The following is a 27,600-nucleotide window of genomic DNA, read 5'->3' on the forward strand; positions in this document are numbered from 1 at the left end:
GGGTCATTATAAATGGGAGGCAGGAGGGTTAGAGTCAGAGAAGGAGATGTAACAATGGAAGCAGAGGTCAGGGTAATGTGGCCACAAACCAAGGAATGCAGGCAGTCTCGAGAAGCTAGACAAAGCAAGGAATGAATTCTCTGATAGAGCCTCCAAAGGAACTCAGCTCTTTTGACACCTTGAATTTTAGCCCCATAAGACCCATTTTAGACTTTTGACCTCCTGCATTGTAGGATAATAAACTTATGCTACTTTAAGTCACTACATTGCTGGTAGTTTAATAAGCATCAATAGGGAACTAACACACATAAAACACACTTTTATTGAGGTTAGCTTCATTCCTCTATTTTATGATTCATTTTAGCCTTTATCTTCCTTATCTTTCTTACCTTCCTCACTCAATATATATGACATTCAGGGAAAAATGTATATTATATTTATAGGCCTGGTTTTCAAGTGAAACTGATGATTACTGCATATATCTAAAATAAATATTCCATCTGAAAGCATAGTAAAGTGTATTTTCAAAATATTTGCAACCATCATTTTAATGAGAAAGAAGCCCTTACTTAGAAATAGTATACTCACATAATTAAAAGCTTTTTTTGTGTGTCAAAATGTGCAAGCATTTAAAATGTTTCTGCTCTGAAAAACAACAACAGCAACAACTTATTACTTTGTGGTTTATTTGTATTGACACAAATTCCAGATAGGAAAAAAAAATGCTTTGGTGTTGGAAGTTTCTTAGCTGACATTATCTCTATGAAACAATAGAAATTAATGGAAGAAATTAAAACCCTAAAGTCCTACAAGACTTTAAAGTGCTCTTTGAATTAACATTAGTTTAAATTCTCTCATGATATTAAATGTATTTTTTCCAGGTTTGAATTCTTGGAAATACAAACCAGAAAACAAAATTAATCAGAATGCTCCTTTCCTTCATCACAAATAGAGTATGATGGAATAAGTTTTTAAAACCTCATTCTGTCTAAAGAATTAAAGCTTAATTTTCACTTTAGGTAGTACATATCTGATCTAATATCTAAGTAACTATGTAAAATAGAAAGAACCATGAGCTAGGAATCAGAAGACCAGGTTCAATTCCCAGATTAGTACCTGACCTTGGAAAACCATTTAATTGTCCCCAATACCATTCCATTTCTAGTATTACTTGCCCTAGCTACCTTGCAGGAAGTAAGTGAGATACAATGTAGACTGTAAATTACTATTCAGAAGAAATTTGTAACTCAAGAAGGGTTCTGAAATATCCCATAGAATTGTAATACCTGGAAGTAAAATGTCCCTAAAAGGGATGCTTTCATTTTCTCATTTGGAATCATATAAGTATGCCTGTGTGTGTGTTTGTGTGTGTGTGTGTGTGTGTGTGTGTCCCCCAGGCTGCTCATCACTGGCTAAAAAATTTTAGAAGAACACAAATTTTCATAATAACTATAGATATTAAATTTTACATAATTAATTTAAGCCTATTTTTCAAAATTAAGTAATAGAGATTTATTTATGTGATTATTTGATTGTAGATATCTAGAAATAAACAAAACTATTGTAAGCCTCTAAAGATGTTGTTATGCTTAGAGTTAAGGTTCAGGGTGATCTTTTTAATATTGCAACAAGCTCACACACCATTAATCACTTAGAAGTGGCCCCAGGTCACGGTAAATTGATGGCCTAATAATCAGATGAGATGTATGCTACTTCCAAATTATTGTCAGTGACTAGAATGAGGAGGTGACAATTCAATAACTAATGCTTATTAACTGGCCTTTTTATTTTTATTTTTTTTATTATTTTTTTTTAATTATTATTTTTTTTTGCAGTGTGCGGGCCTCTCACTGTTGTGGCCTCTCCCGCTGCGGAGCACAGGCTCCGGATGCGCAGGCTCAGCGGCCATGGCTCACGGGCCCAGCCGCTCCGCGGCATATGGGATCCTCCCAGACCGGGGCACGAACCCGTATCCCCTGCATCGGCAGGCAGACTCTCAACCACTGCGCCACCAGGGAGGCCCTACTGGCCTTTTTATTTTTTTAATGCTAATCAAGAACATAAGAAGTAGGAACGTAAACTGGAAGCATAAAACATACAATTACAGACACATGCACAAAGACAGGAACAATCATGGTAAAAGATGTGTTTATTAAAAACAACTCACAACTATCATTATGTATGAGTTGTTGTGTAGTTGGATATATTGTTTTTGCTTGTCTCAACGGTGTGTATGCAACCCCAAAATGGACTCAAAATCTTTTTTTATTCTGATGTGGGCAAGAAAATAGCGGTGATGGGAGTGTATAGAAAGCATGAAGAGGATGCATGGGGATTGAGCAAAATGGAATGCTAGAGGGGCATGCACATGTGGAAATAGAAAGGAAAATAAAATAGTAAAAAATGAATGGAAAATAGGAGGAAAAAAGGCAAGAGTTTGAGAGGAAACACGATGAGAATATAGTCAATGCAAACAATTTTGGTAATAAAGGAGGGCTTGAGGCCAAGGACATAATCAGATATGCAGCATATCTGGTAGTGCTGTGCTTTGTCTCCAACCAACAAACCATTATATAGAATGAATTGGAGAAAATTACAGTGTGGTATTCAGCATGAAGAATGGTCTGCATTCTTAGGAGCCTGGTCTCTTGGTATTAGAGTGCTATAGGAAAAGCTGGGAAAATATTGGAAAACACAATAAAATGAAAAACAAACATTAGCATTGGCCCAGAAACCATGTGATAAACAAAATTAAAGGAAGAATTCTCATTAGAGAGTCCAAGGGTCCTGGGTAGGCCTGGATAAGCATGGGATAAGGAAGAGGGAGGCAAAAGGAAATTGCAAGACAGAGAAATAGAGACAATAAGCTACATTTTGATGTTCTTAACTTCTATTAGGATAGTGAGGTAAAATGGAACTTGTGCACTTACAAAAAACAAATGATATAGATTCAAATTCCAATTTTGGTTTTGGAGAGATGGGCATGTCTAGTTGAGAAAAGCACTGACTCTGGAGTAAAAAAACCTATGTTCACATCTCAGCCCAATCATGAACTAGCAAAGTAATATCTTTTATAACACTAGTTGTTATAAGTCTAAGATTTAATTGGTTTCTTGATCTTTAAAATGAGGATATTAACAGTCCCAAACTCTAAATTCTGTGAGAATTAGAAGAGAAAGCCCATGAAAAAGTCATAGTATTTATGTTGATGGTAATGTTAGCTAAACCACTATTAATATTAACTATAGAACCTCAAGAAAAGCCCTTAAACTCTGTCCATCTTGGATGCCTAATACGTAAAATGAAAGTGATGATAACACATCCATGTTCTGGAGGGAGGCCTAAATGAGCTCATTTATGCAAAGTGTCCGACATACTGTAGGCTCAAAGTAAGAAGTAGCTATTATTATTTTCAAATGCACTGGTTCCAAAATAACCCATTCCAGTTTGTTCAGATAACAAAAATACATTTAGAATGCCTGATTTATTTTTTAGGTTATATGCTTGATGCATTTTATATCAAGAAGAAGGGATCCCACACAGATTGATAGTGATATTTATACTTTTCTTAGGAAAAGCTCTGAAAATAAGTAGCTTCTGAAAGTCATTAGACCACCAAAATTCTGTTTGTCTGTCAAATTAGCTTTAATCCTGCTTTCAATTTTCAAAATTCCATCCACCTCTTTTTACCATTATCATGTCCTCTGCTAGTGAAAAGACATAAGCAGTTGCCTCTGGGAAATAGTTCTGGATATACCAAGAGTTTTAAGATTTGTTCTCTGAAAGAGTAGATGGAAAAGACAAATCAAATTTATTTTAAAAACACAGCCTGATTTCCATTTACCCTTGTTTCCTTCATATTGCCATCATTTTTTCATATGCTATACAGCTAGCACCATACTGAGTGCATAGAAGCCATGAAATAAGTAGTTGTTCATTCGGGTGTTTAGAAACATAAGACTGAGTTTTCCTCACAACATTTTCTATTTAATTGTATTCAAACACCCACATCAGCCATGTTTTGCAAAAAGATTTAGAGTAGGTGCTTAACTAGAAGCTACATTATTATAATTGATTTCCAAATTTTAAAAAATGCGCACACAAATTTAAATGGTTATAATTAGAACAAAATACAACCCAGTCTTCTTTATTGGGGATCCATATTGCTGTCATTATACATGTCACTTTTCAGCACCATGTCTCTTACCAAACAGAACTCAATTTGAAGTGCTAGTTTCTGTGAAAAACTTTATCCATTTGTCCAAATGGTATTTGGACAAGAGAAGAAGTTTTTCTCTTTGGGTTCATTTTCAGGTTGTTAGCCTAACCTAAAATAGAGCTTCTTTAAAAGTCTGCCCAAATGTTTACTTAAAACAGAGAAGGGAGAGCTGAGTGTTGAGTGGTAGTGTTACATTGAGTGAAGACACGACTGTAAATAACTCTGCAGTTTGGAAATGAATGATGCTTTTGACAGAGATGATTATGTCGTATTGACAACATTGATGTCAAATGTGGAGTGAAAATACGAGATTGACTATCAGCAGTTTCCACCAGTGATCACTTGAAATAGCTTCTCTGAGATAAAGGGACAGTAACAAATGCATTCCTTTTTACTTACACCCTTTTCCTTCCCTCAGAGCTAGCTTAGTCCGGTTCCATTTTTGGGGAAAAGGATCTAGTGTTCACACTTCATCAAAGGAGGATCAAATACTCTTAGCTGTTTCTTTTTAAGTTAATCATTTCCAGGGCATCATTAGTCACTTTCCCCCCTAAACAAGGGAAGCCAAAATACCCAAGAAAAGAAGTCAATCCCTGAACTTCTATAGAAATAATTACAATTTCCAAGTTAGACCTGACATATCTGAAATAAGGTCTTTGTAATGAAAACCTCACATGGGGCTCTTAGCAACCTTCAAAGTCATTGTTCACATAACTGCTAAATACTGGCTTACATTTCTGGGGTGGAGAATATTCTGTGTGGTAAGTTTTCCAGCTTGAAAAATGTCACATATTGGAGAGTCTTGAAGAGGAAATAATTTCTTCCATATCTATCTCTCCATTCCATTCATTTGTTGTATTATTGAGGCTCTTTGACAGGTATTTTTATTGAATGGAAATTTACTCTTTTTAATATGCACTAAAAGTTCTTGCATTCTTTAACATTCATATTTAAGCATGTAACATCATTTTAATATTTATTAAATTTAGGATACAGCATAAGAGTTGGCTGACCATATTTACATTCTGGAATTAAAGTACTGTGCGTAAGATCTGTGAGTCACTAAATCTGGATTTGTTCAGAAGAATTTGGAGAAGAATTTGTTAGGGCATAGAATGTCTGTATGGAAAATGTTTGGCCTCTCAGAACACTCTCAGAAGTTACAATGGGATATTTATATTGGCATAGAGCAGTGTTTCTTATGCCCTTGAGTTAATCCTGCCATTGTAGTCTTTCACATTGCCATACGGCAATGATGCTGGTCGTCTACAGAAATCACATTTCTTACAATATGACCTTTCAATTTGGGGTGGGGAGATAGATTGGTGACTCTTTTGTTTTGGAAAGACAAACGGGGTGAGCTTTCTGTAAAGGATATGTGATTTTTCACATGGCAAAGAAAGTATCTGGTATATGATGCTAGAGCCAAACTGTTTAAAGCAAGTACCCCTCTGTGAAATATGTGTCAGTTTTTGAAGGCTCAAAACTTAGTGAGAGATTTATGAATTCATTGTCAGAATCACTTACATAGAGATATTTTCTTCATAAAGTGAAAAATAAAAGCCATCAACGGGGAGAAAACTAACCAAGAACACATTTTAATTAAAGAAAATAAAGTAATTCCTTAACTATATGACAATAGTTGATACCTATTTCACTGAAAAAATGCTTTGAAATGTAATTTAATAATTCACCTTTCAGCTGGGTTCTACAAATCTGAATGTGTATTTTTTCCACAACATCTTAATTTCTCCCTCATATGAGACCAATGTGTAGAAGATAGTTCTTAGTATAAAAGATTACCTAAAGGTCATCTTCTTATAGGCCTAGTATATTTATTTTCATTTCTAAAGAAGTACATATTATGTATTATTAAGATTTTGTATCAGTCACTATAAAATAAATATTTTTATAATAGGCCTGTCTCATTATGAAGAAATTTGGGAGACAATTCATTACGGTGAACTTTCTAACTTTATCTCCGGTCCCTGTGTCTCAGCTCCTTTTCTGCAAGATGATAGAACTGAACTAGCTCATGTCCAGGGACTTCTGGCTCTAACACTTCATCAATCTATGATCCTTAATCAGAGAACTAATTTGGTATGTATTCTCATATGAATGCTTTTTTGTTTTAATCTGAATTTTTCATTATGTTTTTTTTTTAGTTTATTGTTTTGAGAGAGCTAATAAAATAATAAATCTCCCCTATTGATCAAGACATTTTAAACTATTACCTATGTGGAACTTGTCTCCATTGTGCTTAAATGATTTTGTTCATTTTCACAAAGTACTAGAAAATTTTATGTGCACCTCGTATGTTGGTGTTTTCTTTCAACATCTTCATTGCACTCTAGTAGGTCAGAGTAAGAAGAGGTTTTGTATTTATTCAGATTTAGAAAATGGGTGTATTAAAAGGCCTCTATTGGTATTTCTCTCTCCTCTGTTCTCCATTCTTTTAACAATGTTAGAGAACACCCACAGTGGGGTCCAGGGCTGTGCTGGAATATACATTACTAAGTGGAGGATGTGTTTTCTTGCCTTCATGCTCACTATATAATGGGGAAGGTATGTATTAACAAATGAATGTACAGATAAATTTATAATTACATTACAAATGAAAGTGAGAGGATAAAAAAAAGGAAATGTCCTAGTGAAAATATTTGTATGACAAAATTGAAAAAAGCCTGTTTTAGAAGGTGGCCTTAAATGGATTCTTGATGAAAGAGTAGGAGTTGCCCAGGTGGAGGCTCCGAGAGTATACTGTACACAGAGGGAACAGCATGTGTGAGGAAACTGAAACAGAAAATAGTTGGTGCTTGCAAGTTGGCTAGTGTGTAATAACATGAGATGAGTTTGGAGTAAGTCTAATTACAGGAATTTGTATTTAAGAGTAGGGTGATCATATGATTTATTGTCCAAAATGGGGCCCTTTGGATAATGATAGTGAACACTGCTAATAGTTAAGCTGGCACAAACCAGGACTTGTCCCAAGAAAATTCATACAAATTGTTATCTACTTAAAGATAATATGAACACAAATCCTTTAGGCAGTGGAATAACAAAATTTGATTTATGCCTTTGAAAGATCATTCTGTCTACTCTGTGCAGAGTTGATTGGTGGAAAGCAAAAATGGAAGCAGACTCTTGCAGTAGTCTAGATGAGGAATGAGATAATAAAAATTGGACAAATTTGAGACATAATTTGGCAGTAGGATTAACAGAACTTGGTGATGGATTGGATGCAGGTAGGGAGAAGAAGGGGGGGTGTCAAATGACTTTCAGGTTTGCGTTTGTATAACTGAGCAAATGGAAGTGCAACTTATAAAGATATGGAAAATTAAAGAAGAGGCAGATTTGGGCCAGAAGTAGGGAAAGATCAAGAGAATTCTAAATATGAGATGCCTGCTGAACCTCCAAATGGAGATATCATGTAGAAAGCTGTACTTGGAATAGCAATCTACATTGTAGATAAAAATCTAGGGATTATAAATATTTTTATGCTATTGATAGCATGAGAATGTCTGAGATTACTGGGAAGGGATATTGAAGAGAAAATGGCCCAGGACTGAGTTCTGAGGAACACAAAATTTAAATGATAGGAAAAGAAGGAAGAAACAGCAAAATCTTTTAGACAATTAAGGGGAAGCATTCTATATACTTCTCAGGAGGCCTGAGAGGAATTAATCTCTTTGCTCCTCTTTCCTACCATGTTGCCCTTGATAACACATTTCTATTGCTTTAGCCTCTTTGCCTATCTTACTCTACAAAGTCTAGGAACAACTGTGCCCTTGGATCACCTCTCAAATCAACTGCTTGCACACAAATCCTCATCTCAGGCTCTGCTTTGGATCCATGAAGGAAGGACCAAAGGAACAGAAACATGACCAGGAGCATGTGCTATTGCAGAAGCAAAGAGACTTTTTCAGGAAGGGAAGAGTGGGAAAGGATTTTGAATGTAACTAAGAGGCTGAGTAATACAAGAACTGGTTTGATGATATAAATCATTGGTGATCCAAGAAAGAGCTGGAATGGTGGGAATATAAGCACGATTGCCTTGGGAAGTAATAGCATTGAGCTGGGGTTAAATTTTTTAAAATGTTACATGAAACACTGAAAAAGAATTTTGAAAGAAGGGTTACTTCCTTCTGTGTAATAACAGGGAAGAAGGAGATGACTAGATGACTGCAGATGCAGATTTAGTCATGAGAAGATTATATAGTATTTATTATGTCGCTTCTATATTCTCGGTGAACCATAAGGTTGGGTTATCTGCTGAGAACAAAAGGGGGTGGGACAATTGAAAGGGCATGGAGAAGGTGTTGAATAGTCACTGTGGTGATGAGTGGGCAATCACTTTAGTCTCTGTTGAATGACCATTTGAGGCTGGTGACCATGAATGAACCATCCCAGTCTTCTCTATTGTAAGATTTTTGTCCAGCAGTGCTTAGTTCTGTGGATGCTACTCAGAGAAAATGCATTGTTGGATTCACCACTGGGGTTTGCAAAGTGGATGTGATGGAAGGAGAAAGCTCAGAGAATTAAGGACATTTGCAAAATAGTCATTATAAAGAAGGGCTCTGGAACAAGAGCAACTGAAGGAGGGAAGTGAATTCCTGAGGGGGTTGGTAGATAGAAATGAAGCAGTAAGGATAAAGTATTGGAGTTCTCTGTGAGGTCAGTGTCACAGTGGGAATGCTCCAGAAGAATACAAGGTATGATAATGGCAGAGGATCTTTAAAAGAATGATTTTGCTTGTGGTATAGTTGTTGATGATGAACTCTGTTAGGTATTACATTTCTCTAAACTCCTACAAATTCTGTTCTGTGCTCTGATAGGGCTATGCAAGGATAATATACATTTTATTTTGTCTTAGAAAAAATTGCCTTTACTTTTTCCTTACTTGTGAAAGGCACTCCTTTGAACTGGGCTTGAATGATCACATTATATATTTCTGGAAAGCATCATGAATCTGATGGGTTTTTCTAAGATTCTAGGAGCCATACCTGTCTCCTTCTGCATTACCCTGGGACTTCAGGGACAAGCCAAGTTGAGGAGATTCTGATACAGAAAACAAATCACATTACTTCATCACATCGCTTCCTCCCAGGAATTTATAATGTCCAAATTCAGCAATATGCCAACTGTCACCTTATATTCTTTATATGCCACACTACTGACAGCTATGTAACACTGTCATGTTGTTGTTGTTTTCTTCTGGGCCTTTGTATACGCCTTTGCCTGAAATGGCTTCCTTCTATTATCTCATATTCTTCCTTCAAAAACTGTTCAAACATTATCTTCTGTGTGATATCCAACTTGACCATTCCTGACCTTCCACTTAGTCATTTAGTTCATCCATTCTCTGTGCCCAAATGTAATTTTATACGTTAATTATTTTTTGACATACGTTGTTATAATAATTTATTTACATGACTGTCTCTTGACTGGACTGTGAGTTTTTGAAGGCAGAGAACATGTTTATTCATCTTTGTATTTTAATGCCTAGCCCAATTCCTGGCATATTTTAGGTGTTAAGCAAATATTTGTTTTAAAAAAATTAAGAAGTGAACTGATGAATTCCATTTACCTTTTTATAAAGCATGCAGCCATCACTAGCAACCATCACAATATTAAATGGCATACACAATTATAAGTTGTTTACTGAATCTTACATTGTTGACTGTCAGAAGAAAAGTATCACCAAACATTTTCATAATGAAGCAGATCTATAATCTGGCATTTTATAATTCCTGTGCTGTTGTGGACTGAGTGTGGTTTTAGGAGGTGGAGAGAAAGGGAAGATGCTGTAGTACTTCCCTATTTATGAGAGGACTGAGGAGCAGAGCTTAAAATGCAGAATGGCAGTCAGATTAAAAGGGCTGATGAGATCCTAAATACAACCCTCAAGCCACAGGAGAGCCCAGGGGCAGCAATCTTGGGAGGACTACAGGCCACTGAAGGGAAGAAAAAACTAACCTTCCCACCACTAAAATAACAAGAGATAAAATGAAACCTACTTATCAGATTTTAGAATTTTATCTGGACATAGAAAACCTTCAAATTATTTATTTATACATAGTGATATCAAGCTCTATCTACTTCCACTCCAAAGGGAACTCTTAAATAATCAAATAAAATGTTGAGGTTTCCTGCTGGAGTTATTCAAAGATGAAGAAGAAGAAGAAGAAAAAGACACGCAGGGTTTTGAGATGCCCATTTTCTAATAACATGTTTAAATGAAATATCAAGAGTTATTAGTTGTTTTATTTTAATAGAGAAAATGTTCACTTTTTACTAAGTGCATTTCTATGTATCAAATCTACATATATTTAGTTTTACATAAGCGTAAGTACAAATACTTCCTTTTATCTTTATGTTACAGAAAAGTAGACATTTGCTAAATGAGAAAATCCCTCAAATAGGTCAATTTTTACTTGAAGTTAGGGTTTAAATGTTTCTATATTCTAATTTACAATAAAAACTCATTTTAAATTATTTTAACCACTTATGTAGCATACATTATTAAAAGCATGTTGAATAACATGCTTTTAATAATGCCAATTTTACAGTCACACCAGCTTTATTTTGGCTTTAAAAATATACTACCTTTTTAACATAGTAGCTTAAATTTTTAAATCTGTTAACAGTTTCAGGAGAATGACGGGGTAAATGATGGATATTTTTCTACATAGGGGAAACTGAGGGAGAGAACTTTTCAGAGACCATTGCCAAAACTTGGGAAGTAAATAACTAATTTGGGTTTACAAAACACAAAGGTGAACTAATGACACAAATAGATTTGGATGCCCCGGTGCCCAAACAGATAGATTTTTATTTACATGTCTGTCTTTGTTTCTCCAGCTTTAAGAGATTCTAGGTTTGCAGGTGACGGAGAGAGGCCAGCTGGGTAGTTCAGAATATCTGAGAATAACTTTAGATTTAAACAAGAAGCTGGGAGGAAATAATAAAAAATAAAGACAAAAGGAAGTAGGAAGTTAGGATGATAGGAACGAAGAAAAAAAAGAAGGAAGAATGCAATGGAAAGTGCTATACATGGTTGGCATTCTAGGGTTCCAATGATCACCTCCAAACCCCAGCCAGCCTCTGCTTAAATGGCCCCATTTTAGACAAAAGGCAAATACAAAGTCTCCTGATGACAAATAAACAGATTCATAATCTGCTTTATCTAGAGTGTCAAAGAATAATGAAAACAATGACAATGTCTACCTGACAGAGGCCAGGAGTTAAAAGTCACATGACATGGGAGTTGACATGAACAATAGCCAGATATTCTAGGCTGAGAAGCAGAAAGTGAACCTCAGATTTGGGCCCTTGCCTTTGGAAGAGAAGGAAAAATAAAAACAAAACCAAGTGCCTTGAATTGTTTCTCCCGATTCCCATATTTCTAAGCAGAATAGAAGTCAACTTCCTAAATTTCAAGTTGTTGCTTACAGATCATTGATTTCCTGCATTTATTGGGAAATTGCTGTCTTTTTTTGATTGCTATGCATTAGAACATATTGTTTTCATCTTTCTTCATGGATATTTTCTACCAATCACCAGGGCACTTGCCTGTATTCATTGAATAATTGAGCCCTCCCCTCCATATTTTCTCATATGGATTATATTCATCATCTTGGAAGATTTCCACATTCATGAGGATGACACATTCAGCACCCTTCCTTAACTTCTTTTACTGCAATGATCTTGATCTTTCCTCCCCTTCAGTCACCCAGTTCATGGCTAGAGCTGGTATTCAAACAGTATACCCTGGCTGTTGAAATAGTAAAATACATGTGTACTGGATGTTAAACACTGTCTACCCAGATGCTCCCTCCCCCCTCTGCCATGTCTCTCCACTCCTATGGGACCTCTCTAGAATTCTCCACAGTCCAGCAACTAAAGGGAATATCCCTGATTCTGAGAAACAGCAAGACGCTGCTCCAGCTTCAGGGGCAGCCTGACCTGTCATGAAATGGTTTGAATATCAACCCTGTCCATGGCCATACACACAACTTTATCAATATCTGAGACTATTTCACCTCTGAAATGATATGCCCCTAAATTTATACTCTAATCCCTCAATTCTGTCTTTCCATTTTTCATATTCATTTGCTCTTCTTGGCCTGTTCTTCCACCTCACTGAGCCCTCCAGTACTCTGAGTGCTCCTTTTGCTCTCAGACTAACAGCTTTTCTCCACCTTCACTTGCTTCTCTATTAAACTTGATCTGGTACTTTAACTCCATTCTCTCCAACACTCTCTTTTTATTGCCTTGTCCTTCTACCACATCTGCTCTGTAAGATGTAAATTAAATTAAGCCCACAATCCATCTACTTTGATCTTAAACCACCCATGCTTTGAAGAGAGCTAGAGAAAACCAAATAAGCTCACAGACCATTATGTGCCTCTGTGCTGCCTGGTGGCTTTTACAGTCCTTGGTCAGCTTCCTTGTCCCTTGTTATTTATTCCAAATTCTTAGCTCTCTCCTCTAGTTCCTAGTCTGCTTCCCAGTATACCCCCTTCACTTTCACCAGAGATTTTCCTCCAATTTTAGAGAGAAACTTGATATTCTCTTGTAGTACACTCATCTTTACATACTGCTACCTCAGCTTCTAGAACGTTGACCATTCATTTAGGTCCTTCCTTTCGGAGCCAGGGGAAGATGTTTCCCTTTATTGTCCAAGGCTAGGACCCACTTTTCTCTCTCTCTCTCTCTCTTTTTTTTTTTTTTCTATTTCATCCTTTTCCATCACCTCTTAGACTCTCCTCTGTCAACGATTCTTTCTTCCTCTGCACTGGGTCACTTCTCTAAGCTTGAAAATGTGCTCATGTCCCTTCCATATTAAAAAAGAAAACCCAATCCTTTTCTACCTGATGACTCTCCTTGCTATCACATTGTTTCTCCATTTACACAATCAATTTACTTATTCCCTCAGCTCCCATTCACCCTTCCACATCCTAAAAAGAGACTTTTGCCCAAATCATTGAAATCATTCTAGTTAAGGTCACCAGCGTCTTCCCATTTGTCAAATACAATGGACATTTTTTGACTTTTATTTTACCCAACCTTTCTGAATCATGTGGTACTGTTGACAGCTTTCTCTATCTTAAGCAGCTGTATACCCTTAACCTGTATATCTTCTGCTTTTCTTTCTGTATGACTATTCTTCAGCTTTATCGAGTTCATCTATCAACTAAAGTATTTGTATTCTCCTGGATTCTATTAGCCCTTATTTCTTCAAGTGCTTCTCTCTCTCTGGATGATCTTATCTGTAATAAAGTTTTAACAACCATCTGTATGATATTTTCATCTCTCTATGGAATATCTCCAGCTAGCTAATGATGATGACATTAAAATTAATTATTAGTATTAGTATTATTAACATTTATTAATCACTTTCAGGCACTCTGCTAAGGTCTTTTCTTATATTAACTAACTTAAAAGTCTGAATTTTTCCCCTACTCCTACATCAGAAGGGTAAAGCAACTTGTCCGTGTCGCATAGAAATTAAGTGACAAAATTAGGCTCCAAACCCAGCTTATTGGACCCCAAAGCCCACACTTTTAACCACTTTACTAAACCTGATATATCCAAAATTTAATGCATATTCCCTAAATTACTCATCTCCCTATATAATCCATTTCAGCTAACATAGTCATCTACAGCAGAACACAAAACAGAAAATTGGAAGTCATGCTAGATTCCTCCCTTCTCCAAGCAGTAAGCCACCAGATCCTGCTAAATTTCTGTACCTCTTTCCTACATTCTTATCTAATGGTACTTAGTTCAGTGGCCTCATTATTTCCCTGATGCTCCATTGAAAAAGCTTCCTGATTGGATTATGCACATCCTTTTAGTCTTGGTGTCCTGCAATTTATCCTCTTCTGGGAACTATTTATCTTCTTATCCCATATATCTGATTATATCACTCCCCTGATAAAATGACTTTTAGTACATACACTGCAGCAGTTTCTCAGAGTGAGTTTTGTGTATCACCTTCCATCAGAATCACCTGGAGAGCTTGTTAGAAAGCAGTCTCGGGGATCACCGCAGGATTTCTGAATTAGAATTGATGGTGGAAGGACCTAGACTCTGTATTTTTAACAAGCTCCCTACCCATGATTCTTTTTCACTCTAGAATTTGAGCCTGTCTAGCCTCCATATCAGGTGCAAACACTTCAGAATTGCTGATAAGTACCATCTGACGCTGGTGCTTCCCCTTGTTTCCCTCAGTTCTTTCCACTCCTCCACCTACTCTCTGCACTCCAGGTACGCCAAACATTTTGCAGGCCCCTCCTAACGTGAAGCTTTCTTAACTGTTGGTGACTTCATATGTGCTGTGTCTTCTACCTAAAGTCCCTTTTCCCTGTATGTCTGGCAAGTTGCTTTGTGTGTGTTCATGTGAATGTGTGTGTGTGCTGTGTACCTTGAATCCTCATTAGACTCAAAGTTTCTCCCAGGACAGTGTGAGCTATTTAGTCATAGGAACTGTGTGTCCTGAAATCATTAAAAAAAATACCATTCCAAGTTCAGGCTGTGTGCAACACTGTGTTATAGCCTGGAAAAATAGAATTAATGTGAATTTTGTATGTGCTCTGTATGTAGGTACTTGAATCTTTCAGCAATTTCTCTGTGGTTCATCACTTTTTGTTTGACTGACAATTCATTAAAGCTTTTTGGAGGGAAATTTCATATTTGTTGGTATCTCTACCAATGAGCACACTAATGGAAATGGAATTCAAAAAAGCTATTTTGGTCCTCTACAGAAAGCCCTAATCAGAGAAATTTTGGAAGGAGTAATTTAACTGAAATCTCTGTATGGTCTGTTTATATCGATATTTCACACTCCCTGTAACATGAATAATCCAAGGAAGGGAGGGATATGAATAATTGTGTTTATGTGTCAGATGTTGAACTAAGCATTGCTCTTCACAATTTGCCTGTTAATGTGTAATCCTCATTTTAGAGATGAGAAGATTGTGCTCAGAGATGTCAAGCGACGTGGAAGAATCATCTAGCTAATAGGAGACAAATTTGGAATTTGAAGGTATCTTTTTTCCTTTCTTCTATTATACCTACGTTGTTTTATTTTGGAGTACATACGTATGAAGCATTTGCCTTAATAAGTAAAAGTTGGTTCAGACATTTTCTGTGAAGAGTGGAAATATTCTATTGGGTTTTTCCAATAAAAGACAATTTTACCCACCAAGTAAATTAGAATATTTCTCCAAGTTTTAGAAAACAACATTAAGGATATATATTTTTTAAATTCCTAGTAGATCTTTAAGCCTTCAACAAGCACAGAGTAATACACTGCCCATTACTTAGTGAGGGAGACATTTAATGCTAATTGCCAGATTGGTTACCTGACTGGTGGTGACACAGGTGGAAAGTGCAATTTGGGGGCTACAATCAAGGATTTCCCCATACCCTTCCTTTCCCCCTCCTTCCCAGCACCCTCTCTCTTCTGTGCCCCATATCCAAGATGCTGGGACAGCTGGTTATCCATCTCATTTCCCTAACAGTTGCTTGCTAACTCTGTCACCAAGCTGTGCATTTGCTAGAACAGTGGATTTTCTTTATAAGACTGATGAGGAAGAGAAAAAGTACTTTGCATTGTTTCTGTTAAGGTTCATCATGCTGTGTGTGTGTGTGTGTATGTGTGTCTCCCCCTAAGTCAGGGGAAACTATTAGGGGAGAGCCAGATCTCTTTAATGAGCCTAGAGGTAATGCAAAATTCATGTGCTTTCACCTGCAGTCGGGTGAAGCCTGGTGCACAAACAGAAAGAGGGAGGTGGGAAGAGTCAGTTATTTATGCTTTTGCCGAAGCAGATACCCTGGCTGCTACTGGGCATCCTGACCCACTTGTTCATTTTTTAGGAAGAAGTGGATACTTTCAATGGGGAAAAACTCAAGCATCAGATTTACTCCTTGGAGCATTAATAAAAGGGCTCAGTTAGCTTCATCTCATTATTTTACTATGAGTATTGACTTTGGCCTAGAGTCATGTATAGATAAAATGGTGCAAGGGCTTGTCCTAAGTGATTACTCAGAATTACAAATCATTTCACGTGTAACTGAATACTGCAGTCTAGCTGGCACCCTGCCCCTTGCTTCTACCCCCCTTCCCTGTCTTTAATAGGAGCGCAAATCCAGCTTTGTCTGAAGAGGCAATTAATCTTATTCACTGAAAGCTGAATTTTAATTCACCAGCATGTGGAGGACATATTTGCCTATCACACAGAATTAGTTTAACAGAATTCAGGAAAAAAAAATATTGGAGGTCCTGGCATTCTTGGGCAGGCAAAGTATCTTGTAGGTACATTCCTTTATTAGCTATCTACATACTACGGATAAGCTTCTTTTTGTAATGATAACTCTATTAGGGTAAACTGGGTTTATTTTGTATTTAAAAGTGGCTGATAACATTTTATTTTCTATAAAGAAATCCACAAGATATGTGTGTTTTGGAAGAAAATGAGCATAAGGTGAGAAAGATAAATTTTAGTATTCTAGATATTCTAAAAGTCTATTATTTTTAAGGGCACAGTTTAGAGATGATCATAAAAAAAGGGGACACATAAAAATCTTAGCCTACAGGGCTTCCCTGGTGGCGCAGTGGTTGAGAGTCTGCCTGCTGATGCAGGGGACACGGGTTCGTGCCCCGGTCCAGGAGGATCCCACATGCCGTGGAGCGGCTGGGCCCATGAGCCATGGTCGCTGAGCCTGTGCATCTGGAGCCTGTGCTCCTCAACAGGAGAGGCCACATACATCCAAATCAAATCACATAGAAGGGTAAGTGGTGAGGTACAAAGTACCTTGGAGACTTGTGCAAAATCTGTTAGGCAAATACTGGGTTTCTGTAGTGCTTCTGCTGTGCTACGTTTTAACAGTTTTCCCCTGAGCAAGACCCCAGGCTGTGTCTGAGGTTTGTTTCTCATGTAGACAAAGTGTTTTTTTAAAAAAACTTCCTGAAACAGTTTCTTAATTCAAGAGATTTGGAGATTTGGACAAGAATATGATTTAATGCATGTCCGTGCTTAGTTAGATATCAAATTCCCATAAGGTCAGAAAACACATGGGCTTGGTTTTGTACTTCTACTTAACATGGCACTCCTCAAAGACTACTTTAAGGTACAGGCAGATATCAAAACATGTAACTGTTTCTCCCCAGTGAATAGAGGGAATTTAATAATTGTAAAAAGCACAGATGATTGTCTATGCCAAATAATAATTAGTACAGCACAAATCTTAAGAGTTTAAAAGGTGCTATTGGCTTTTCTGTGGCTCCTTCCCCACTTATGACTGTCTCATACCCCTGGAATTAACCCCCAAATATTAACCCCCAGGGATGCACTGATGAATACTTAATAATGAGATGAGGACTCCAGGAAAAATGGAACTCTTCAAGAATTATCCTAATGTTCTGAGAGTTTTTTTTTTTTTAATTTTAACTCTTGGTGGGTGTGGAGTGGGCTAAGTGCAGGGAAGCCATCAGATTAAGTGTGCCTAATAGTCACCAAATGTCATGGCATAACTAAGCACAGGGCTGTAAAGTCACAAAGCTTTATTGCCTTGTCAAACCATTTGCAGTGCTAAACTAGGCAATTATTCTTAAAGGAAACATTTAAAATCCAAGGTTTTCACATTATTACCAGGAAATGTTGCTTTAAGTAGTGTCAGTGCCATAAAGATAGACTTTTGGAGTCCACATGTAAACATTGCATTATCTACATGTTAAGAATTTAAAGTATGCAAAATTGGAATTTGGAGATGTGAAAGCCCAGAAACACCTATTTGCAAATAAACACTTGCAAATGTTCCAAGACTTGAATGATGCATTGAAGGTACAGCAGTGTTCATCCACTATTTAATTTTTTATAAGCTCTGCCACTGTACTAGGTGCTTAAACTTATTTTGAGAGACAGGAGCTCTTCTGCAATTCTTTGGTCTGTTTTATGGTCAAATCTTCAGTGCTGTGACCATTTGACCTGGGAAAAAAAATCAAAGGTGAGATGAAATCAAGGAAATGGCAGAGCTTTCAATATTTTTTGTTACTTCTCAAAGTATATAAAAATGTTCTATTTCCATTCCTCTTCACAGACATAACATGAAACATACACCCTTTAGGGAAGGTTCTGGGTGATACTCAACTTGGTGCTCTCATCTCAGCTTGGCAGGGCTCATCAGTAGTGTCCTTTCCAGTACAAGGGTGAAGAAGCCCTCCATCAGCACTCTTTTTGGATAGAGGGCTTTTTTCTCCTGTCTCCTTCAAGAGACACAAGATTCTGCTCAGAATTCTTAATGAAGCCCCAAATAAGTAGTTATATTTCCATGCCTAATTATTCCTTCTAAGCCTATAATCCTCTATCTGGATTGGCCTGAACATTCCCAAAGTCTGTCTATTGGCGGCCTGTCTGTCAAGGTAAATTTAATTGAAGTTTTAATGAATATAAAATAAGTTTATTGCAGTCAGGGCTAACTATGTTCCAGGTATAACCTTATGAGGCAGGTTCTAGTACATCCATTTACAGTTGGGAAAGAGAGGCCCTAATGGTTACAAGTGTCATATAATTTGCTCAAGGTAAAGAAGATCATAACATTTGAACGGGGACCTTTGATTGCAGAGCCTATGCTTTAAACTACTTTGTTATCTTGCCTTTTTACAAGCTACAGAAGATAAATAACTTCAATGGTTTAAGAAATTAAAGTGACAAAATGAAAAGCAGAGAACCAAAATCAGGAGAGGAATTTCTTTCCATGTCTAAAAATCCAAGATCCCATGTCTGTTACAGCAGTGAGTGAAGATTTTCAGATGATTCCTTAAACCTCTTGCCAAACAGCCCTAGGAGTTTAAGGGCCTCAGATAAGGATCAGACGCTGTAGAAAATAAGACGATTCCCAGATTCAGAGATGCAGAGCAAGGAGTGTTTTTAAAATTCATTTTGAGAAATGTTAGGATGTTTAAGGTTGTAATTCATCAGAAAACTCAAAATATCCCAAATGGGAAGTTTTTAGAAATGTCATATAATAAGTCGGAGGGTATGGAATCTCAGGATTCGGTAATATAGAAGCTTAATTTCATCACTGAGAATCCAGATCCTATTCCGTTTCCCACTCTGTCACCCTCAGCGTAACTATTATCTCTATTGGTCTCAAGATGGGCACATAATTCCAGGTATCACATCTCCAGGTATCACATATCCATATACCAACACTAGAGACAGAAAATGCAACTGCCTGTATTTCATGTTTTTTCTGTTCAGGAAAGAAACCTTTCCTAGAAGTGTGTTTAGAATGTTTCCCCTCACACATAACATATATTGTCACCTACAACTTGGTTGCATGTCTACCCCAAAACCAACCTGTGTGGGCCTCCCTGGTGGCGCAGTTGTTGAGAGTCCGCCTGCCGATGCAGGGGATACGGGTTCGTGCCCCGGTCTGGGGGGATCCCATATGCCGCGGAGCGGCTGGGCCCGTGAGCCATGGCCGCTGGGCCTGCGCATCCGTAGCCTGTGCTCCGCAACGGGAGAGGCCACAACAGTGAGAGGCCCGCATACCGCAAAAAGAAAAAAAAAAAAAAAAAAAAACCAACCTGTGTTAAAGGGAATGAAAGGTATATATACACCCACATATCTTTTTTTTTTTAATATGAGATGAGAAGATGAGGATGGAGTAGAGAAATTATTTTCACTAGGAAAATAGGTAGCTTTATGCCAAGGTCCAAATAATGGTGAGTTCCCAGAATCTTAGTGGTTAAAAAATCATTTGGAGAGAGGAAAAGATAGAGGGAATATCAATGTGTACTGGATATTTCACTTGAGAGCCTAATATCCTAAGGTGTATCCTAAGTCCTGTTCCCCTTGCATCTGTGGAGAGAGGACGAGTGGGCAACATACTAAAGTTTACCATCTATTCCTTCTTTCATCTTCCTAGGAAATAGAGTGAATGCCTCCATGTGCTATGTGCTGTGTCAGGTGCTAGAGTGAAGAACAGTGGGAGTAAGGATAGAAAAGTAGTAAACAAGTCAGAAAGTCTGTGTTAACTTCTGGGCCTTTCTCCTGGGCAAATGAGACAGGATTTGCTGAGATCAGTGAACTGTAACACACTAATATATAGTATTTTGGGGAGATCCAACTGGAAGCAGATGGAAGGGGCTCACGTTATATTTCCATGTTGTTATCATTACTATAATTGAGTGCTCTTAGAGGGGAGCTTCCCAGTGGAAAAGATCCCCATAATCTTTATTCCCTACCTTTTCTTAAAGATCTTCAAGTCATAAAAGGATTGCAAAGATAACTACCATTTTAGGTAAATATGATTGTCATCAGTTGTCTGGTTCCTTAAGGCATATAGGAATTCAGCCCTTCCACCAAAGGAAGGCAAGTCCTGCCAGATCATCTAAGCAGAACTCTATTTCTATTTGAAAGAAAACCTAACTTTAAAAATATTTGTATATAAAAAACTTCTGACTTACGGTGAAGTCTAAAAAGCTGCTGTTTATCCAACTTATTCTCTGAACCATTTTTAAATAAAAAGTGCTCAAATGTATATATCTAAATAACTATTCAACAAAATGTCATAAAAATAAATAAATAAATGTCATAGGCCCTAAGTACAACTTCAGAAGGGAAGTTCCAAGTTTTTTTGTTTTGAGTGGTACCTGTTTTGTTGGGATAAGTAAATAGCCTACGAAGGTGACTATTTTCAATACTCCTCTGTATAATTAAAAAATGATCGACTTACATTGTGCTTTAGGGTAATGCTTCATGTAAAGCAGTTTCCCTTTCCCTCTATGTCAGTGCCTGGTTAATGATCCAGCTGACAGTGGTTGGAATCAAGCTTGTTGGATGACCAGCATTTGCGGAAATGAAATATGGAGAGATGGGATATCTACCATACTATGAATAATGTTTTTTTCAACAAGCAAAAGGAAAGTGGAGGGGGGGATGGGAGAAGAATAAGAGGAAGAGTAAAGGAGATAAAGAAGAAGCAGAAGTAGAAAAAATAAGAAAGAGGAACATATATCTGAAATCCCAATGGGTTATTATAAAAGTTACAAGGATAACTACAGAAGTAAAGTCTAGATATTTTTATAAAGAGATAATACACGAGGCACCTTTGAGAATTAGAATTGCTGACAACAGAATTTAAAACGATGTTATATTTATTGTGAAATTGCATTGCTTCTACTTATTTCTTAAAATATATGCCTTTAGGGACTCTGGTTAACATAGTTTGGTTGATTATTGTGTTGTTTTAACATCCTGTGGTGAAAGCAATCTGGCAAACTAACCACATTACAGGACAGATTCTAAGGAAAATTACCAAAAGAAAGAAATCTGTCTGCTTCAACTCTATTTATACTTGGTGGTCCTATTGAGAATTTGATTTGGAAACTCTTTTAAGAGCTTAGACTCTCTGAAATACATTGAACATTCAACTATGTGATGCTAGATACTTGTTATTATCAACTTGTAAATATCATGCATGAAGCTCTGATTTCTATTTTACACATGCTGGATGCAAATGCTAATAAAATATAAATCCCTCTTCCAAGGAGCTTATACTCTGGCATGCCAAATAAATATTTAGGCTTCTATAAGAGAAAATAAAAATCAAATTTTATGCTTCTATGATTATTATAGATTCTCTGGGTCTTAGAGATTCTTTTTCTATTAACCTAACAACTTGAATATGGCATGTGATCTACTAATATGACTTACTAATTCAACCCTATAGAATTTCTTGAGTTCTTTGGCATTGGTCTGAAATAGCTGACCTGAGATTGGGGTAACAATAAGTTAGGAGTGAATTATGGGCGGGGGAGTACAAAAGAGGTTTCTCTTTAACAATTCAATTTGACAAAATTTTTTTCAGCCTTACACATTATGTATTGATACTAGATCAGGTATTTGTTATCTTAGCCCAGAGAGTCATAAAGACATTGGTGAGAGGTATCTTGAGGGACTCTGGGAAAAAAGTGTGTGGCCCAGATGATCTGAGTTATATCATGGAGATAAAGATCTTCACTGACCAAGAGGTTATTGCCTCTTTACAGCAGGCTCAGGTTCTAATTCATCAGAACTTTGATTCCTAGAAGCAGTGGGAAAAAAACAACTTTTAAAATTGAGTCATTAAGGATGACCTGTTTATTGCTCTTTGAGATGGAGAATGCGTATTTACAAGTTGCTTGTAAATGTGTTTTTAAACATTTTAGAAAAATCTAGCATAAACAGCAGATCCCTATTAATGAAACTACACCTTGTTTTTCTGAACACTGCATTTTCTTATTTCATTGTTACTTTGGATTTTAAAATAAAAATGATATGAATAAGGGGCATTAATTCTGTACCCAAAAGCCATATAGTTCCAGTGAAGATATAAAGTATTCACTAAATGTAGTGGGAGAAATCTAAATAAACAAATTTCTAGCAACACACAAGTTCTCAGAAGATTTTTTAGAAAGATAAGCAAGATGTAAAGCACCCCAAATTAATTCTTGTCTATTTTTTTTCCTGTATCTTTGTCTTTCTCCTCCTAAGAACAAGGTCCAATGTGATTTCAACCCTGAATACAATTCCTCTTGCTTTTGTAGTGTTAAAGACAAAACACAAGTTAATACAGTAAATATGTTTAGAAAATACAGCTCTCTTAGGTTAATTTTGTAGATCTGTTTTTGCAGGAGTAAGATTGTATTTTGTGGCACTTCTGGCCTTTCAGAATATTGACTGAGGCTAAGTCCCTGTTAAATCAAAGTGTCATTCATATCTATGGAATTCAAACACCTTGTTGATGGTACATAGTAACCATTGCATAAGTGTATATTGAATTAATTGTCTAAATTATAAAAACAAAATAAAGCTCAATTCAAATGAACAATTTTCTATTTGATAAGACACAGAAGCTTTCATGTGAGTTGCTGTTCCTCAATTATGTAGAAGAGTCCACATTTGTCCTGTAGCACGACGACTAGACAAAATCATGCTTTTTTTATTTGACCATCTGAGTTAATTAGCCCCACCTGGCTGAGTTATAGTTCAATGAAAGGGAATTCTGAAGTTTTTCTTTGTTAGTTTCATGTTTGCAGTAAACACCCTGAACTTTTATAAATGTAATGATTTTCTCTTAAAAACTCACTAGTATCATAACTATACTAATAAAAGCATAATGTATATTATTAGGTCTGAACTCTTGGTCATGGGTATCTGTGCATTTTAGAGGTAGTCTGTGTACAAATGTCATAAATGACCATTTTACAGATAGATAATGTTCTTAATCCATAATTCTTTATTGCTGATGGTTATTGCATTAGATGATGACCCATAGCTGTTAAGAGTCAGTTTTTAATATCACAACCATTTAGAAAGGTTAATGGACTCGGTTTTGAGACTTAACGTTTGGAGGCTACAAGTTAAGAAGTTATATTTTGTGCACTAAAATGCCAGAAAATATCTACTTATTTTCCTTTCTCTATGTACTTTTAGTAGTGTGGTTATGTACAGTAACTGTTATTTACTAAGCAAACTGAATGAAAGTGTGTGACATATAAGATAACAAGTTTCTAGAGCAGTGAGATTCTTTCAAAATATACATTTCATATTTGGCTTCTATTATTTTTCATTTAGACACAAGAACTGAAATGTGAACAGATGTAACCTAAATCAGTTGATGAATGTTTATTAAGGTTGTTCAAAAAAAAGAGACCAAGATAATAATTCATAGTTTTCTTAGCTAGTCTGGAAAGTTCACATGCATTGTAATGGGAAACTGGTCATTTAGGAAAATCGTGAATCCCTTCTGGATGATACCTATCTATAGCCCAGAATTTTCAGAGGAATAAAAGTGTCTATCTGGATTCAGTTAATTTCATTTCAGAAATCTAAATAGGGTTCCACTGTGGCCATTTATCATTTATTTTGCCACCCAATACCCATTTTCTTCTTAATATTACCCTAGTCCCTTTTATTTCATTATTTTGTTCATTGTGAATAAGCTTTGTTGGAGGAAAATTACAGGCACTCCCCTTCTATGAAGCCAGAAGCTGAATGTATAAATAGAGTAATGGCTCCTGATAAATTATACCTTCCATACCCATTGGGTTGTGTCTCCCCACCACACTGACTCTGGGCTTGACCATGTGACTTGTTTTGGCCAATAGGATATAAGTAAACATGATACAAGCAGAGGCTTGAAAAGTGCTCATCCATTAGGTTACCCTCTCTTGCTTGCTCCTTTTAGAACCCATCCACAATGTAAAAAGGCCTAGGGTATGATGTGTGAAGAGAGATTTCCTGAACCAGTGGCTTCTTTGCAAAATTATTATCAGATGCAGGAGTGAGGTCATCTAGAACCAGACAGTCCTCAGCTGATCTTCCTGTCCCCGTTTTGTGTTACCTAACCTCTCATTGGCTCTCTGAGCTTCTTGAAAGTTTTCCAGAAAATTGCCTTTTACTAACTTAGCCAAAATTAGTCGCTAATGCAACCAAGAACCCAAAAATAACATAGGGACTTTGAAAATGCAAAGGGATTACTTGAGAAGAACACACAACCACCATGAACATACTTACACAGATTCACTTAGAAGTTACGAGTGAATCATATGTATGTTAATTAGTTTTGGTTATCAAATATTCCTCAACAGAGAGTAGTTGATAGAACATTTTATGAGACAGACAGTGGTATTAACTTAGCCACCTCTGGGTGGGAATCTGAGTTTACTTTTCACATATGTTGTATGGAGCTCAGTCTAGAAGACACTCAAAGAATAGTTACAGTATTTGAAGACTTTGTGTCCTAAGCAGCATTCTTTTTCCCAGTTTCATTGAATATAATTGACATAGAATGTTGTATTAGTTTAAGGTGTATACAGCATTCCTTCTTTATTCCTGTATTCTCCTGAACTTTTTTGTGTGTCTATTTTTTCCCTTAGCCCCATGTTTCTACATTCTGTTCCCCATGCCATCTGGGGATTCTGCTCTTGCAAATTGTGCTACCCCAGTGCCTCCCAGTGTTGTTCTGACATTTGCCATGTGCTGTTGCTCTCCTTTCACGTCTGCTTTGAGCTCATCACCTGCTTTATGCTATAGGAAACTTGGTGTAAAATTCACATACAATGTGAATTATCCTAGAAGACAATGCATTACTTTTTTTTTCCACCCATAGCTCTTCTCACAGGCTGAACTGTGTATTGATACATGTTTCTGTCCTTACCACTTTAAGGGCAATAGCTTTTTGTCATTTTATTGCTTCAGTTCTAACCTGAGGTTGATGGGTGGTTAAATTGTGGCATGTGTGGATGTAGTTTATGCAATTTATAGTGAGAAGATCCTCACTTTTAAAGTTGGCTATCATCACAAAGAGGCAAAGAATCATGTTGCTACTACCAGGCACACTGCTTTACAGGTAGATGGTGCTCAATAAATGTTCACTGAATTGAAGTTAAGTAATTTTCCAAATTTGGAGAATTGGTCTTCATTCTAGAACAAAGGAACCCATAGTTTGTGATATTATGTAACTACTTTCATGGTAAAAAGAAAGTTATTCCCTTTTGATACACAGATAAATATTCAGTCACTAAAAGATAAGGGGCCATGAGAAGACAGAAGAGGAACATGAAATCTAAAATCCAAGAGAAAAAGAGGCCTTGGAGGTTAAGTAACATTTCCCTTTTCTTGCACAGCATCACTCCACCAAAGCTGTCACAATCTAGTCAAAGACTGTAAATTTGGTGTTTTGTACATTAGAAGGTACATTCAACTGACAATGTTAGGAAATCCATTTTTACAACTTAACAATTTCTGTCAACGTTTAAAAAATGTTTTCTCTATCCATTTCTTGGGAGACTCATAAAGCTGGCTTTCCTGAGTGTTCTTGGTTTCTGCTGTTTGTTCATTCTTTAACTTTTTTTCTTCCATTTTGAGAAAAGCTGTTGGCCATTTTCTCATCTTCTTTGGCTTTGGCTGTGATGCTAGGTGATTCCAATATAATTAGGTGAGATTTTTATAGGCCCTCAAAGGCTAACAAAATAATAAATGTGGCAGTTCAAATAATAGCAATCATAGCAGGTCAAGCAAAAAAAAAAAAAAAAGCCTTTGAACTGAGTGACAAACCTTAACATTATCAGAGTTTGGAAATGCAACACTTTTTCCTTATTTTTAGTTTTTTAAAACTTTTTTTGTATTGCATAGGGATATTTTCATTCTGTCTCAACTGTTACTGATTTCTTTTAAAATTTGCAATGCATAGGTTCTGCTTACTAAGAAAGACTCAAATATTACTGCAAAATGAATCATTTTCCTTGATTATATTTTTTCTAGACTCTTTCAAAGGATACCTATTTGTCTAATTACTTTTATAAATCAAGATGTTACAAATGTCTTTGAAATGCTTTTTTATTTGATTTTAAAAGTAATGTGTTTATTGCAGAAAATTACACTACAGAAAAGCACAAAGAAATTACAATAATTATTTTTCTAGTGATAACTAGCATTACCCTTTTATTTTGTATCTTTCTAGTCTTTTTTCTATGACTAGATGTACACATGTATATGACATATATGTAACTGGATTCATGCTTTTTGAGTAAGCAGTATGAAATATAAATTTCTTGATAATAAACAAAAAGGCTTATAAAACTTCAAGTAATAAAATTTCAAATGGAAACCTTTTATAATTAAAATGTGACAAAAGTCTATCAAATTTCTATTGTTTGGGTGGTAGTACAGTTACTCCTTAGGTACGAATAGCTCTTGCTGTTTTGATGGGAGCATGTCAAAAAAATTAACTATGGCATATATGAAATGAGAGATTTCAGATGGCACTACAAATAACGTCCTGAGATCCATTTGATACTTATTTTCCAAATGACTTTAAGGCTGCTCACCTCTCAGTCCCCACCTGGCATCTTTTTCTCATGAAATTCAGCTGTCACTTGTAACTGGTTGAAATAAGCAAAAATAAAGCTCACAGCATTTTACCTTTTTAAGCACAGCTTTATTCATTTTTTTCCATCAATGCTTAGAAATGTGGCCTGTGAAAGATAACAAGGCATGGTTTCGGAGCATGCCATAGCCTCTCTCAGTCTCCCCCACTCAGTGCTAACTCTTTTGTTTGTACAATATCCTTTTATTCTGAGCAATATAACATTTTAGTTCTTGTAATAAATGCCTTCATGTGAAGCAGTTCAGCTAAGAGAATGTTATTAGACTGTGCTCCCAGGCAGTGCACCTCCACACGATCAATACAAAGCTGGGCCTCAGCTCATTCCCTCTTTGCTTAAATTCCCTGCAAATGTGCAAGAGAAGCAGCAGAGGGTGTCATCAATCACAGGCCACTGTGACATATGCTGAAACCTGACCAGGGCCGAGATGTTTTAA

The 27,600-nt window shown here is 36.5% G+C and overlaps 1 long non-coding RNA gene across 1 annotated transcript in view; it reads left to right on the forward strand.

Moving 5' to 3' along the window:
• LOC132489365 (uncharacterized) overlaps positions 1-27,600 on the forward strand; it is a 269,560-nt gene that overhangs the window by 125,400 nt on the left and 116,560 nt on the right. Inside the window, exon 2 of the long non-coding RNA XR_009531854.1 lies at positions 15,189-15,269. This is a non-coding gene — a long non-coding RNA (uncharacterized LOC132489365). The remainder of the gene's footprint in view (positions 1-15,188; positions 15,270-27,600) is intronic.

The sequence above is a fragment of the Mesoplodon densirostris genome, chromosome 4, assembly GCF_025265405.1.
Source record: "Mesoplodon densirostris isolate mMesDen1 chromosome 4, mMesDen1 primary haplotype, whole genome shotgun sequence".
NCBI classification, from domain to species: Eukaryota; Metazoa; Chordata; class Mammalia; order Artiodactyla; family Ziphiidae; genus Mesoplodon; species Mesoplodon densirostris.